This window comes from Pseudonaja textilis, chromosome Z (genome assembly GCF_049901715.1).
Source record: "Pseudonaja textilis isolate UNSWEBS1 chromosome Z, rPseTex1.2, whole genome shotgun sequence".
NCBI lineage: Eukaryota > Metazoa > Chordata > Lepidosauria > Squamata > Elapidae > Pseudonaja > Pseudonaja textilis.
The window spans coordinates 71151481-71164559 of NC_142008.1; the positions used below are offsets into that span (position 1 = coordinate 71151481).

The 13079-nt window shown below is 42.7% G+C and overlaps 1 pseudogene; it reads right to left on the bottom strand.

Moving 5' to 3' along the window:
- Positions 1–2357: 2357 nt before the first annotated feature.
- LOC148124080 (uncharacterized) lies at positions 2358–7226 on the bottom strand (annotated as a pseudogene).
- Positions 7227–13079: the final 5853 nt, after the last annotated feature.

A 13079-nucleotide genomic window follows, 5' to 3' on the forward strand; every position in this document is an offset into this window, starting at 1 on the left:
GCGTATAATACTTTTTTAAAAAATGGAAGCATTAAACACAATTCCTTTGTCAATGCTCATGTTCCTGACGCATATCTCACATATGTGTGTGAAATAGAAAAAGATACAATATTCCTTATGTCTCCCAATATTGTAACACAGTACTAAGATTTGAATTTTAAAAGGTCATTTCTGATGACAGAGAACTGAATTAGAGTACTTCTGTGTGTTAAAAAAAAAACCTAAACTGAGTTTTAGTGTGTTTCTCAGCAATTTCCATTGCATCCAATAGGATAATGCATTGCTTGCGTGAGCTGCAAGTCAAGTGAAGAAGGTTAATGGGAAAGATTTTGATTTTTCATTTCTTTCTTGTTTATGTCTGTCTAACATATTAATAAATTGGAATTTAATTAATATATTTATAATCAAGAAATATTATTACAGAATTCCCTTGAAAAGTTTGGAACAGAACAAAAAAGGGATTCTAATAAACTTTATTCCTATAAATCAAATATTAGTTGAATAAGTTTCAATTATTTTAAAAACAAGTGTAATTGTTCCTTCAATACTATCATTAAATCCCTACTTATTCCTTTGTTTAGACTGATTCATATCTTTAGAACAATTTTAAACAATCTTCTTTCTACCAGTTCCAGATGAAGATTCTCACCCAAATCCTGTTTTGAATTATGTGTTAATAAATATACTTCAAATTGAAATCATCTTTGTGTTTTGTCCTCTTAAGTTTTGATTTCCCACATGCATCATTTTTTCAAGCCATGATTAATATAAAATTTATTCCTGAAATAAAAATCATAAGGCACCATCTCTACCTCTTCCCACCACCAAAGATTAAGTCCCAGTTACAATATAGATGTTTTTTTTTACCTTATATAATTTCTGTTGATCTATAGAATTCCACTTAAGTCATAAACTCTTATTTCCAATTATTTATTTTAATTGTAAATATTGCTAACATCTTAGAAATCAGTATACATTATAACTTGAGTTTGTGATCAGCAATCTATAATAAGTCAGACTCTGGGAAGGAAATAGTTCTGAAAGAACTGTTATTCTTGTTTCTCTGGGTAGAAAAAGTCTGATGCAAGATCTTTATTTAAATCTTGCTTTCAAACTTTTAAGCCCCCTTAATTTGGAATTGCACATTATACTTGAAATGGGACTGCTCTTCTCCATAGTGCTGTTACCCAACAGCTGTCTGTATTGATAGAAAGACAATTAATCAAATTCTTCACTTTTCTCTCTTATCTTAAAGAGAACAAAATAAAATGAGTACATTCTTATACCAAGAATGTTGGTGACCCCAAGCAAGAGAAACTCAGTTCATAATGTAACTGTTCAAATAGTCACACTAGAAAACCAGACAATCCTCTACTTGTAAATTTTTGAGTTAATCAACTTTTGCCCATACAAACTCCAGGTCCTGAAATTGAGACAAAGTCAAAAGGGTTAGCTTACAGAATGCCACATAGTTGAGCAAGGGGAGAAAATGGCAAACACAGCATATTATTATGGTATGAATCATTCCACAATTGGAGTGATCATTATGAATACAGAGAAGATTATAGAAAATGCAAGAAGTTCAGTGCCTTTGTAAGCAATGATAATAAGCAAGAGGACAGGAAAAAGGATTGAAAAAAAATGCTCAGCATGTGGATTAAAGATCAGCATCATGTTCTTTTAGCCAGGAGAAGGTTAAACATTTATTCTATGGTTTGCAACAGAAGGCTGGTCCTGCTGAAGATACAAATAAATGTGGTTCCTATATTTTAAGGCTTGTGTGAAGCTTAAGAATGAAAAAATGAGTAGTGAGGCAGCGAGTGCAGATGAGGATACTGTCAAGGAGTTCCTGGAAACTGTCAAGGAGGTCACTAAGGAAAATGGCTATTTTCCTCAGCAAATATTCACTGAAGTGGGACTTTATTGGAAGAAAATGCTGGCACAATGCCCAGTTTTAAAACTGTCCTACAAAGTTGCAATGCTTTTGATGGGTTGAACCTGAAACTGCTGCTAGTTTACCATTTTAAGAACGTCAAATAACATTTCAAAGGAGTTACTTCCAGCTGGGCAGAAAACTAAAATATAATCAGATTATTACTTCTAATTATATAAATATATTTTGAAAATGGATATACAACAGCCTTTTGGAATGTAAACTGTCAGTAAGCAGAGGACTATATGCATATAGTATTTTCAACATTGTGGGTCCTTCAGATTTATTTATTTATTTGTTTATTTTATTTGTCAAATGCTTACAATATAATAGAAATAAGAATAAACATACATGAAATAGGTACTAATAATTGGGGACAATAGGACAGGGACAGTAGGCACAATTGTGTGCTTATGCATCTCCCTTACAGACTTCTTAGGAGTGGGGTAAGGTCAATAGAGGTTAGTTTAAGGGTAAAGGAGTGAGAGTTTGACCTTGTGACAACAGAGTCAGGTAGTGAGTTCCAGACATTGACCACTCTGTTGCTGAAATCGTACTTCCTGCAATCAAGTTTGGAGTGGTTTACATTAAGTTTATATCTGTTGTGTGCTCTTGTGATGTTGTGGCTAAAGCTGAACTATTCATTAACTGATAAGACATTGTAATAGATAATTATATGTACTATGCTTGGGTCCAATCTTAGCCAGTGTAGTTCAAGGATGTCTAAGCCTAGAATCTCAAGTCTGGTGGTATAGGGTATTCTATTGTGAACAGAGGAGTGTAATACTCTTCTTGTAAAATACTTCTGGACTTGCTCAATTGTATTAATTTCTGATAAACAGTGTGGATTCCAGACAGTGGGATTGTATTCAAGTATTGGTCTAGCAAAGGTTTTGTATGCCCTAGTTTGCAAATCAGTATTACCGAAGCAGAAGCTTTGTAAGATTAGATTTACAACACTTAAAGCTTTTTTGGCAATGTTGTTGCAGTGAGTTCTGGCACTTAGGTCATTTGATATGAGTACTCCAAAGTCCTTGACAGAGTGAGGGTTGTCAATGAGGTCATATCTGCCTAGCTTGTATTAATTTCTTTTACTAATGTGTAGGACAGAGCATTTGTTGGTTGAGATTTGGAGTTGCCAACTGTTTGACCATTCAGACACATCATCAGGGTTGCTTTGAAGGAGGGTAGCATTGTCAGTGGTGTTGAATAGTTTTACATCATCAGTGAAGAGGACACAGTTGCTTGTAAGGTCATTTATATAGAGTGTAGAGTGTGGGTCCTAGAATGCTCCCTTGGGAAACACTGCTGTTAACTGGTGTAGAGTTTGTTAGGGCATTTCCTATTTTAAATATTTGTTGCCTGATTGACAGGAAGGCAGTAATCCACTTATGAAGGGATATGGAAATGCCGTAAGAGTTTAATTTTAATAGTAGTTTGTCATGTATCACTGAGTCAAAGGCTTTGCAGAAATCTATGTAAATTACATCTATTGCTTTACCCTGGACAAGTAGTGTAGTCCATATATTTTTGCAGTATAGAAATTGCAAATTGAAGGACAATTTTTTCTGAAACCAAATTGTTTATTGGAGAGTAAGTTGTTTGACTCTAGGTGGAAGGTAATACATTGATTAATAATTGATTCCTTAACTTTGCAGATTGGTCTGTAGTTTTCAACCAGGCAGGAGTCACCTTTTTTGAAGATAGGGATGACCATTGCTAAAGACCATAGGTTCGGTAAGGAGCTGGTTCTGAATGATATATTGTAAAAAATAATTAATCGATTAGTTAAAATCAAATAATCAATTCAACAGTGTTGTACTGAGAAAATTAGAGAAGAAAGAATACTGGGGGTGAAGGCAGTATACTGGGGGAGAAGAAGATTTGGTTTGAATGACTCCTGGGATTATAGGAAGAGAGCATGTGTTAGGGTGGAAGCGTGAATGAAGGTCTTTTAGCAGAAGGTCCCTCTTCTTAAACCTCATATTTTCTGATTTTCAATCAGTGATCTTAGAGATCCAGGTCAGTCTTCACATGGATTTTCTGATCTTTGGCCAGCGATTTTTAGGCGGGAAGGCACTCAGCCATTGGAAGTTCAGCGGTTGGAGTTCTACCATTGATCAAGGCTCCAACAGGCTCTGGGCTACAGTGCTCCCCAATGAATTAGGAGCTCTGGCTCCCCAGGATCTCCGGTGCAGGCGGTGGTTTTTATGGGTGGTAAAGGCTCCAACGGGCTCTGGGTTACAGTGCTATCAAGGAATTAGGAGCTCCGGTGCCCTGGGATCTCCGGTGTAAGTGGTCTTTAAGGGCAGTAATTAAGGGTGATAAGCACTCCAGAAAACAGCCCTCTGTCACAGGATCTGGTGATTACTACCAATAACTGATGCAGGTGGCGACTTAACAGAGTTTTTTGATTGGGGATGATCAGTAAATCTATTTATAATCAATTTACTTCAATCAGTAAGGGAAACAGTAAGAGCCCCACTCATGATCAATTGACCAGCAGAGTGAGAGCCTTACTTTCCTAGTTATGCGCCACCATCTTCAGATATGATAGGTTAATTTAAATATTTTACATATCAAGTCTACACATCAGTCTAGAGGCATTGACTCTGAATAAATAGTTTTGGTGAAGAATCTAATGATTTTGGTGAAGAATCTAAGAGCCAGAGAAAAATTGTTTGCTAAATGTTTATTTATGTCATGTTTGAAGAAAAAAAAAAAGATTCAACCTGCATCATATCAACTGTAATTTAAGGTTAGGGCTGCAGTGGAAAATAAGCTAACATATACATATTTTGTTTCCCAGCACCATCCTTTGGCTAAGATGGAAATTAAATTCCAACACATTTACAGTATCTCAAATTAGGAAGACAGCTGGTTTTCACTGTAATGATTTGATTCAGGATTTTATACTATATTTTGGTAGAACTGTTAACAGGAATCCTGAAAATAAATTGAACATAAACAACTTCAATAGAAATATATATGGGAAATATCTGTTCACAATGACTTTGCATGGGGAAGTATCCTGAACTACCCATATTTTAGATATGATTAATGTTTAAAGGTGTGAGATTATAAACAAACCGAAAAGCATTTTTCCCTATTGTACTTGTAACAACTGTTGATTTACATCCTGTTACAAGGAAATCAGTGCTATGCCAAGATTTGCTTCTTCTTTTTAATAATTCTTCTCTTTTATCATTTCTCTTGAAAAAATAATACCATTCAGTTGTTATTTAGAGTAGAATAAAATTTTAGCAACAGTGTCATAAATAAGGTTTAAAGTTCCTAGATTTTCTTTAACTATTATGTATGGGGAGTATGTATGTAAGTTTCCTATCTTGTACTGTATGGCCACACACTTATCCACTTCAGCAAAGACAGTGCTACAGAGGTGGTAAATATGCAATAAAAAACAAACAAAATTGGGTCTTCTTTTACTGGTAACAATAACATAAATTCAAATAAACCACCAAATATAATACAAAAGCATGCTGAGAATGAGAGAGAGAAATAAACATCTGTTTTTGAATAGATGCACAATTTCTAGGAAATTGAAAAAGAGTTTTTGGCTCAATGTTAACTGGGATAAATTTTTAGAGTTTTGAGGCACAGGAAAAGGAGCATCTGGCTTTTCAGTTTAAGGTGATGCATGATTCCCTCTTAACAGGAAATTAATTCTGTGGTGCATGTTCTTCCTCAAAATCCAATAACTGTCTAAATTTTATTATGTTTATATACAAGTGTTAAACTTAAAATATATTACTGTTACATTTTGCTACAACAAAAGTTGCAATAGAATAGAATAGAATAGAATAGAATAGAATAGAATAGAATAGAATAGAATAGAATAGAGTTGGAAGGGACCTTGGAAGTCTTCTAGTCCAACCCCCTGCTTAGACAGAAACCCTATACAATTTCAGACAAATGGTTATCAAATCTCTTCTTAAAAACTTCCAGTGTTGGAGCATTCACAACCTCTGGAGGCAAGTTGTTCCACTGATTAATTATCCTAACTAATTGTCAGGAAATTTCTCCTTAGTTCTAAGTTGCTTCTCTCCTTGATTTGTTTCCACCCATTGCTTCTGTCCTATTCTCAAGTTCTTTGGAGAATAGCTTGACTCCAATGATTCCAAATTGTAACAAATAGAATTATTTATAGAATAGAATATAATTCTTTATTGGCCAAGTGTGATTGGACACACAAGGAATTCATCTTGGTGCAAATGCTTTCAGTGTACATAAAAGAAAAGATACATTCATCAAGAGTCAGAATCATCAGGTACAACACTTAATAATAGGCATAAGGTACAATAAGCAATCCAATCATACTAGGAAATGGTCAACATAAATTGTAAGGATTCAAGCAACGAAGTTACAGTCATACATTCAAAGTATGAGGGGATGGGCAATAAGGAGTGATGAGAAGATTAATAGTAATAATAATGCAGATTTTATAAATAGTTGGATAGTATTGAGGGAATTAATTGTTTAGCAGAGTGATTGCGTTCGGGGGAAAAACTGTCCTTGGTTCTAGTTGTTCTGGTGTGCAGTGCTCTATAGCATCATTTTGAGGGTAGGAGTTGAAACAGTTGATGTCCGGGATGTGAGGGATCTGTAAATATTTTCACATCCCTCTTTTTGATTCGTGCAGCATACAGGTCCTCGAATGAAGGTAAGTTGGTAGTAATTGTGTTTTTTTTTGCAGTCCTAATTACTCTTTGAAGATTGTGTCTGTCTTATTGGGTTACAGAACCAAACCAGACAGTTATAGAGGTGCAGATGACAGACTCAATAATTCCTCTGTAGAACTGTATCAGCAGCTCCTTTGGCAATTTGAGTTGGTGCAGAAAGAATATTCTTTGTTGTGCTTTTTGATAAATGACCTTGTCTTTTGTCTTCAAGTCTCTTTAAATATTTGTATATTATCTCTGAAATCCAGATTTCATTTTGATATAACTGTTTTGTATGGACATTTGCATTCCTGGAATCCTGCACCCCTGATTGGACAAGCGCACAGCAACCGGATTGGCCGAGCGCGCGGCACTGATTGGCCGTTCCAAAGCGACCGCGATTGGCCGAGCCGATCGTGGGCGATTCGAATGGCTGTCATTGGCCGCGGCGCCTGGCACCAGTTCAATATAAGCCGCCGCACACCCAGCCGGCGGCAGATTTTAAAAACCTGAATAAAAAGAGCTAAAACCAGTCACTGCCTCGCGTCTTCTATGATCGTATTGGCCGATACGACACTGGCGACAAAGGTGGGATCCTGAAGCAAGACCCACATCGCACGTGGCACGCGGAACAGCAACAGGCAACATGGCCAGCGGCACCGCACCACCCGCACCTTTCAACCAAGCTGCCAAGGACTGGGAATCCTACATCGATAGATTCCTCATGTTCTTGGAGAGCAGCAATCTCAAAGACTCAAATGGGCAGAAAAAAAGGGCCGTGTTCTTGACCCACTGCGGGCCCGCAGTGTTTAAGATGGCGAAGGCCCTCGCCAAACCCCTCGACGTAAAGTCAATGGACTGGGCCGACCTCGAGCCCCTGCTGCGAAGCCACTCTGCGCCCGCCGTGCCCACCCTCATCCGCCGACACGATTTCTACTGGCGGGATCAAAAAGAGGGCGACTTCATGGCTGATCTATGGGACCTCGCGGGCCTGTGCGGGTTCACCGATCTTGACGAAGCCCTGCGAGACTGCGTCATCCTCGGCCTCAAAGACCCCGTCCTGCAAAGCCGGCTCATGGCGAGGGGCGACATATCCCTCACCAACGCCCTCGCCGAGGCAACCGCAGCGGAAGCGACCAGGAAATCAGCGGCCCGGATGCGGCAAGCGAGCACCACGGATCGCCCAGCCACGACCGAGACGACCCCGAGCCCCGAGAGGCAGACCGAGACCACCCGCCGAACAACCTCCTCCACACACCACGGCGACCTCGACTCCCCCACCGACTCCGAGGATGACGAGGAAGACATCCACCGGCTACAGACGGAATGAGACCGGCGCGAGCAGCGGAGCCGTAAGTCGAGGTCCCAGTGCGCCGGGTGCGGCGGCGATCACCCACGGTCGGAATGCTGTTTCTTCGATGCAATATGCCGGCACTGCGACAAACGGGGCCACATCGCCAAGGTGTGCCGTTTTAAAAGGAACCACAGCCCCCAGCGCCGAGACAGCAGCCCGTGGAGAAAAGACTGCACCCCCTCAAGGACCCGAGACCGAAACACCGAGGGCTGGTGGAGCCGAGAAGGAAGAAACAGGCATTTCAACGAGGCCCGACAACGAGAAGAAACCCACCAGACGGCCATCATCGGCCATTCATCCAACTGGGATGGCCGAAAGGTCCACGTGGAGGTGGCCATTGAAGACCGCTCATGCAAAATGGAGTTGGATTCCGGGTCCTACCTCTCCATGGTCACATGGCAGGAAATCAAGCGTTTGGTGCCAACCATACATCGGCGAGAACTGGAAAGCCAGAAACTCATCCTCAAGGACTACCAGGGAAACCGCATCCCCGTGGTAGGAATCGGACACTTCAAAGTCACATTTAAGGGGCGCACCGAGATACTCCCCCTAACCATCATAGAGAAGGACCGCCCCAGCCTCTTGGGACTACAATGGTTCGCGCTGTTGGGAATAGAGGTGACTGGCACCAACCACATCGCCGAGACGGACTGGGAGGAGCAGCTCGCGCGGGACTTCCAAGAGGTCTTCGACGGCAGCCTAGGCAAGTACCGAGGGGCCCCGATAACCTTCAGCCTAGACCCCGCCATCGCCCCAATCCGCCTCAAACCCCGGCGAGTACCCTTTGCACTCAGGCCCAAAATCGACGAGCAACTAAATAAGCTCATCGAACAGGGAGTACTCGAGCCAACAGACCATGCCAGGTGGGAGACCCCTATAGTCATCCCAGTAAAACCAGATGGGTCAGTGAGAATTTGCGGTGACTATAAGGCAATCCTCAACCGCGCACTGCAACAGAGCGCTTACCCTGTCCCGGTGGTACAGCACCTTCTGCACTCACTGGGGGGAGGCAAGATTTTCGCCAAACTCGACCTGGCACAAGCTTATCAGCAACTGCCGGTTGACGAGGAAACCGCAGAAGCACAAACCATAGTCACCCACCGCAGGGCATTCCGCTGCAAGAGGCTCCAGTTTGGAGTCAGCGTAGCCCCGGGAGTCTTCCAAAGTTTAATGGAGAGGCTGCTCCAGGGCATCAAAGGGGTAGTGCCCTATTTTGACGACGTGCTGGTGTCAGTGGCTGACCAAAAACAACTGGAAAGCCGCCTGAGGGAGGTGCTTCAAAGGTTCAGAGACACAGGGCTAAAAGTCAAGAAAGAGAAGTGCCAGCTGCACACAGAAAGAGTCGAGTTCCTAGGGTACCTCCTAGACCAGCACGGGATTCACCCAACAGAAAAAAAAATCAGAGCCATCAAGGAAGCCCCCAGACCAAGAAATAAAACTGAATTGCAGGCGTTTCTGGGGTTGATTAACTTCTATAATGTTTTCCTGCCCCAAAAGGCAACCCCGGGGGAACCGTTGCATAGGCTGCTCGACAAGACAGCCACCTGGAGCTGGGGAAGGCGAGAGGAAGACGCATTCAACCGAACAAAAGACCTGCTCACATCGGACGCTGTTTTCATCCAATACAGCGAGACACTACCCCTAACCGTAATGTGCAACGTGTCCCCTTTCGGCGTCGGGGCCATCCTCAGCCACACCCTCACTGATGGAAAAGAAGCACCCATCGCTTTCTTTTCAAAGACTCTCTCAAAACCGGAAAGGAATTACAGCCAGCTGGACAAGGAGGCCCTGGCAATCATCGCGGCCGTAAAAAAGTTCCACGAGTACCTTTATGGCAGGACTTTTTCCATCATCACAGACCACAAACCACTGCTTGGAATCCTGGCAGGGGACAGGGCCACCCCGAACATCATATCCCCAAGGATGACAAGGTGGTCCGAATTCCTCGCCGCCTACAATTACCGGCTAGACCATCGCCCCGGTAAGTCAATCCCACACGCAGACGCACTGAGCCGCACACCGCTACCCGATCTGGACGCTGACCCAGCACCCACCATGTCCACCCTGAGCATAAAAACTTTACCCAACCTCCCCCTAACCGCATCAGACATAGCCCTGGCAACAAATAAAGACAAACATCTGGTGCGGGTTCTAAGATGGGTGGAGAAAGGGTGGCCGGAAAAAGACAATGATGAACAATTCAGAATTTTCCGAAGCCGCCAAACAGAACTCTTCACACAAAAGGGCTGTTTACTGTGGGGAGACAGAGTCATAATCCCGGAAAAACTACAGAAAAGAGTCTTGGACATGCTGCACGAAGGGCACCCTGGCATCGTTAGAACAAAAGCCCTGGCCAGAAGTCACGCCTGGTGGCCAGGGATGGACAAAGAAATCAAAGCCTGGGTGGCATCGTGCAAGCAATGCCAAGAATCCAGACCGAGCCCTCCCGCTGCCCCAATCCTGGAATGGGAAACCCCCAGAGGGCCATGGTCCAGGATTCACATAGATTTTGCTGGACCAACCAAAGGACACATGTTCCTGGTGACGGTAGACGCTTACTCCAACTGGCTGGAGGTAAGCAACATGAGAACAACCACCACCGAAGCCGTCATCAAGGAACTCAGCAAATTATTCGCAACCCACGGCCTCCCAGATGTCATCGTATCCGACAACGGCCCCCAGTTCACTGCGCTACCCTTTGAAAGATTCCTGGCAGAATGGGGGATCCGGCACGTGTTGACAGCACCGGCTCACCTGGCAGCAAACGGAAGGGCGGAAAAAATGGTCCAATTCACGAAAAAGACGATCCAAAAAATCGAAACCGGGGAAATACAGGACAAAATCAACAGGATGTTATTCATACAACACATAACCCTGAACACAACAACGAACAAGAGCCCGGCAGAGCTGCTGATGGGAAGAAAGCTGCGATCACCACTCGACCGCCTGCACCCCACATACAACCCAGAAAAACCCTCCGACTCCTCCAGCAAGCACCGGACGTTCACACCAGGAGACGCGGTCTATGCAAAGAACTTCACAGGGGACCCACTCTGGATACCGGCAACGATAACCCAGGTAACAGGTCCCCGCTCGTACCAGCTACTAACAAACGACGGGCGAGCATGGAAACGACACATCGATCAGCTAAGATCGAGAACCACGCATGGAAAATACAACCGACACGCAAGCACACAGAAACAGAGAACCAGGAACAGAGAGGGAACACCAAAACACCAACCAAGAGGGGAGGGAAACCCCAAAGAACAAAACAGACAACCCCATCAAAAAGAAACCAGGAATACTCACCTACCGAAGCACCAGGAACGACCCGCTCAAGCCTCGCCTGGAAGAAGCAGCCAAGCCAGCTCAACCAGCCCGGGAAGCCTGAGCGGGAGCAGCGAAGCCAGCAACTTGACCAGCCCGGGGAGCCCAGGAGGGAGCTGCGGCGAGAGGCCTGACTCACCCTTCCAGGCAGTTCCATCGACGAGGCGGAGAGCGACACAGACCCCGACCGAACCGGTCGGCAGCCAAGAGACAACTAACCTGCGCAGGTCCAGTAGGCAAGTACGGAGCCCCGCCTACTTACGGGACTACATCACGTAGGACCAAACCAAGAGGGGAGGGGTGTTCTGTATGGACATTTGCATTCCTGGAATCCTGCACCCCTGATTGGACAAGCGCACAGCAACTGGATTGGCTGAGCGCGTGGCACTGATTGGCCGTTCCGAAGTGACCGCGATTGGCCGAGCCGATCGCTGGCGATTCGAATGGCTGTCATTAACCGCGGCACCCGGCACCAGTTCAATATAAGCCGCCGCACACCCAGCCGGTGGCAGATTTTAAAAACCTGAATAAAAAGAGCTAAAACCAGTCACTGCCTCGCGTCTTCTATGATCGTATCGGCCGATACGACAATAACAATAGCTGTTCATCATTACAGATATTTTCCAGGTACTTCTCTACCCTTTTTCTAAAATGAATCAAGCCAGTGGCTATTCATTAGTAGTATTTGTTTTAATTATTGAAGAAAACTATTTTTATATCTTAAATTTACTGCTAATCAATTTAACTGGATTCCTCTGAATTATACCATCAAGATAAAGGCACAATGTTTCTCTACTACATTTATAATCTCTACTGCATCTCCTCAATTTCCCCCCCAGCTGAATATGTTTCTCATAATGAATATATTCTTTCTTCATAACCTTTTATATTCTTGTTTTAATTTCCCAATATGGAACTTTATGTTTCTTGCTTTAAGTTATCGTTATGAATATAAATAGATGTAGACAATATGACTGCACCACAGAATCATAATATGGTATGATTGTTTTGGAGTTTATGAAATATCTTCAACTCAGTTGCTGATTCTTAATTGAACTCTCCCCACCCTCCACTTATGCCACAGGTACCAGTGTAATAACAGCAAACCAGAGGTGGTATTCAGTAGGTTCTGACCAGTTCTGTAGAACTGGTAGTGGAAATTTTGAGTAGTTCAGAGAACTGGCAAATACCACTTCTTCACTAAGAATATGATCATGAAGGTGGACTTTTTTTTTCTTATTCTTCTTTTCATGAATGGAGAAGTACCTTTAAAACTCAGAATTTATTTTCCCGTAACAAAAACAAGTACAGATTTTAATCTGTGAAACTTGATCAGTGAACAAAGAACAAAAAGGGATGTTTTCCTCTATATTTTAATACACAATTATGATAAAAATTCAATAGAAATAAACACCAGATATTTTGCAAATTCAAAAAATACAGAGATCCAGTGGTGAGAGTCTGAGAACTCTTTATCTCCTGAACACTAGCGCACATCCATACAGAGGGTACAGAGATTATCCAGAATAATATATATCACAAAGAAAGAAAAAGAAAAAGCAATTAGAGTTCAGAAAGGACTCTGAAATAAATCAGCATTAAACCACTAGTTGACCACCAGTCAACTTTTGAAGCAAAAAGCAAAATGAAACAATAATTCAAAAAGTGAAAATTAGGACTCATACATGTTTAGAAAACAAAAGTGATGACATAAAGGTGTTGTGGCTCCGGGCTTGGATTCAGCTCTTGTGATTGATATGAGTTCAAGTGAAGAGGTTATGGCAGA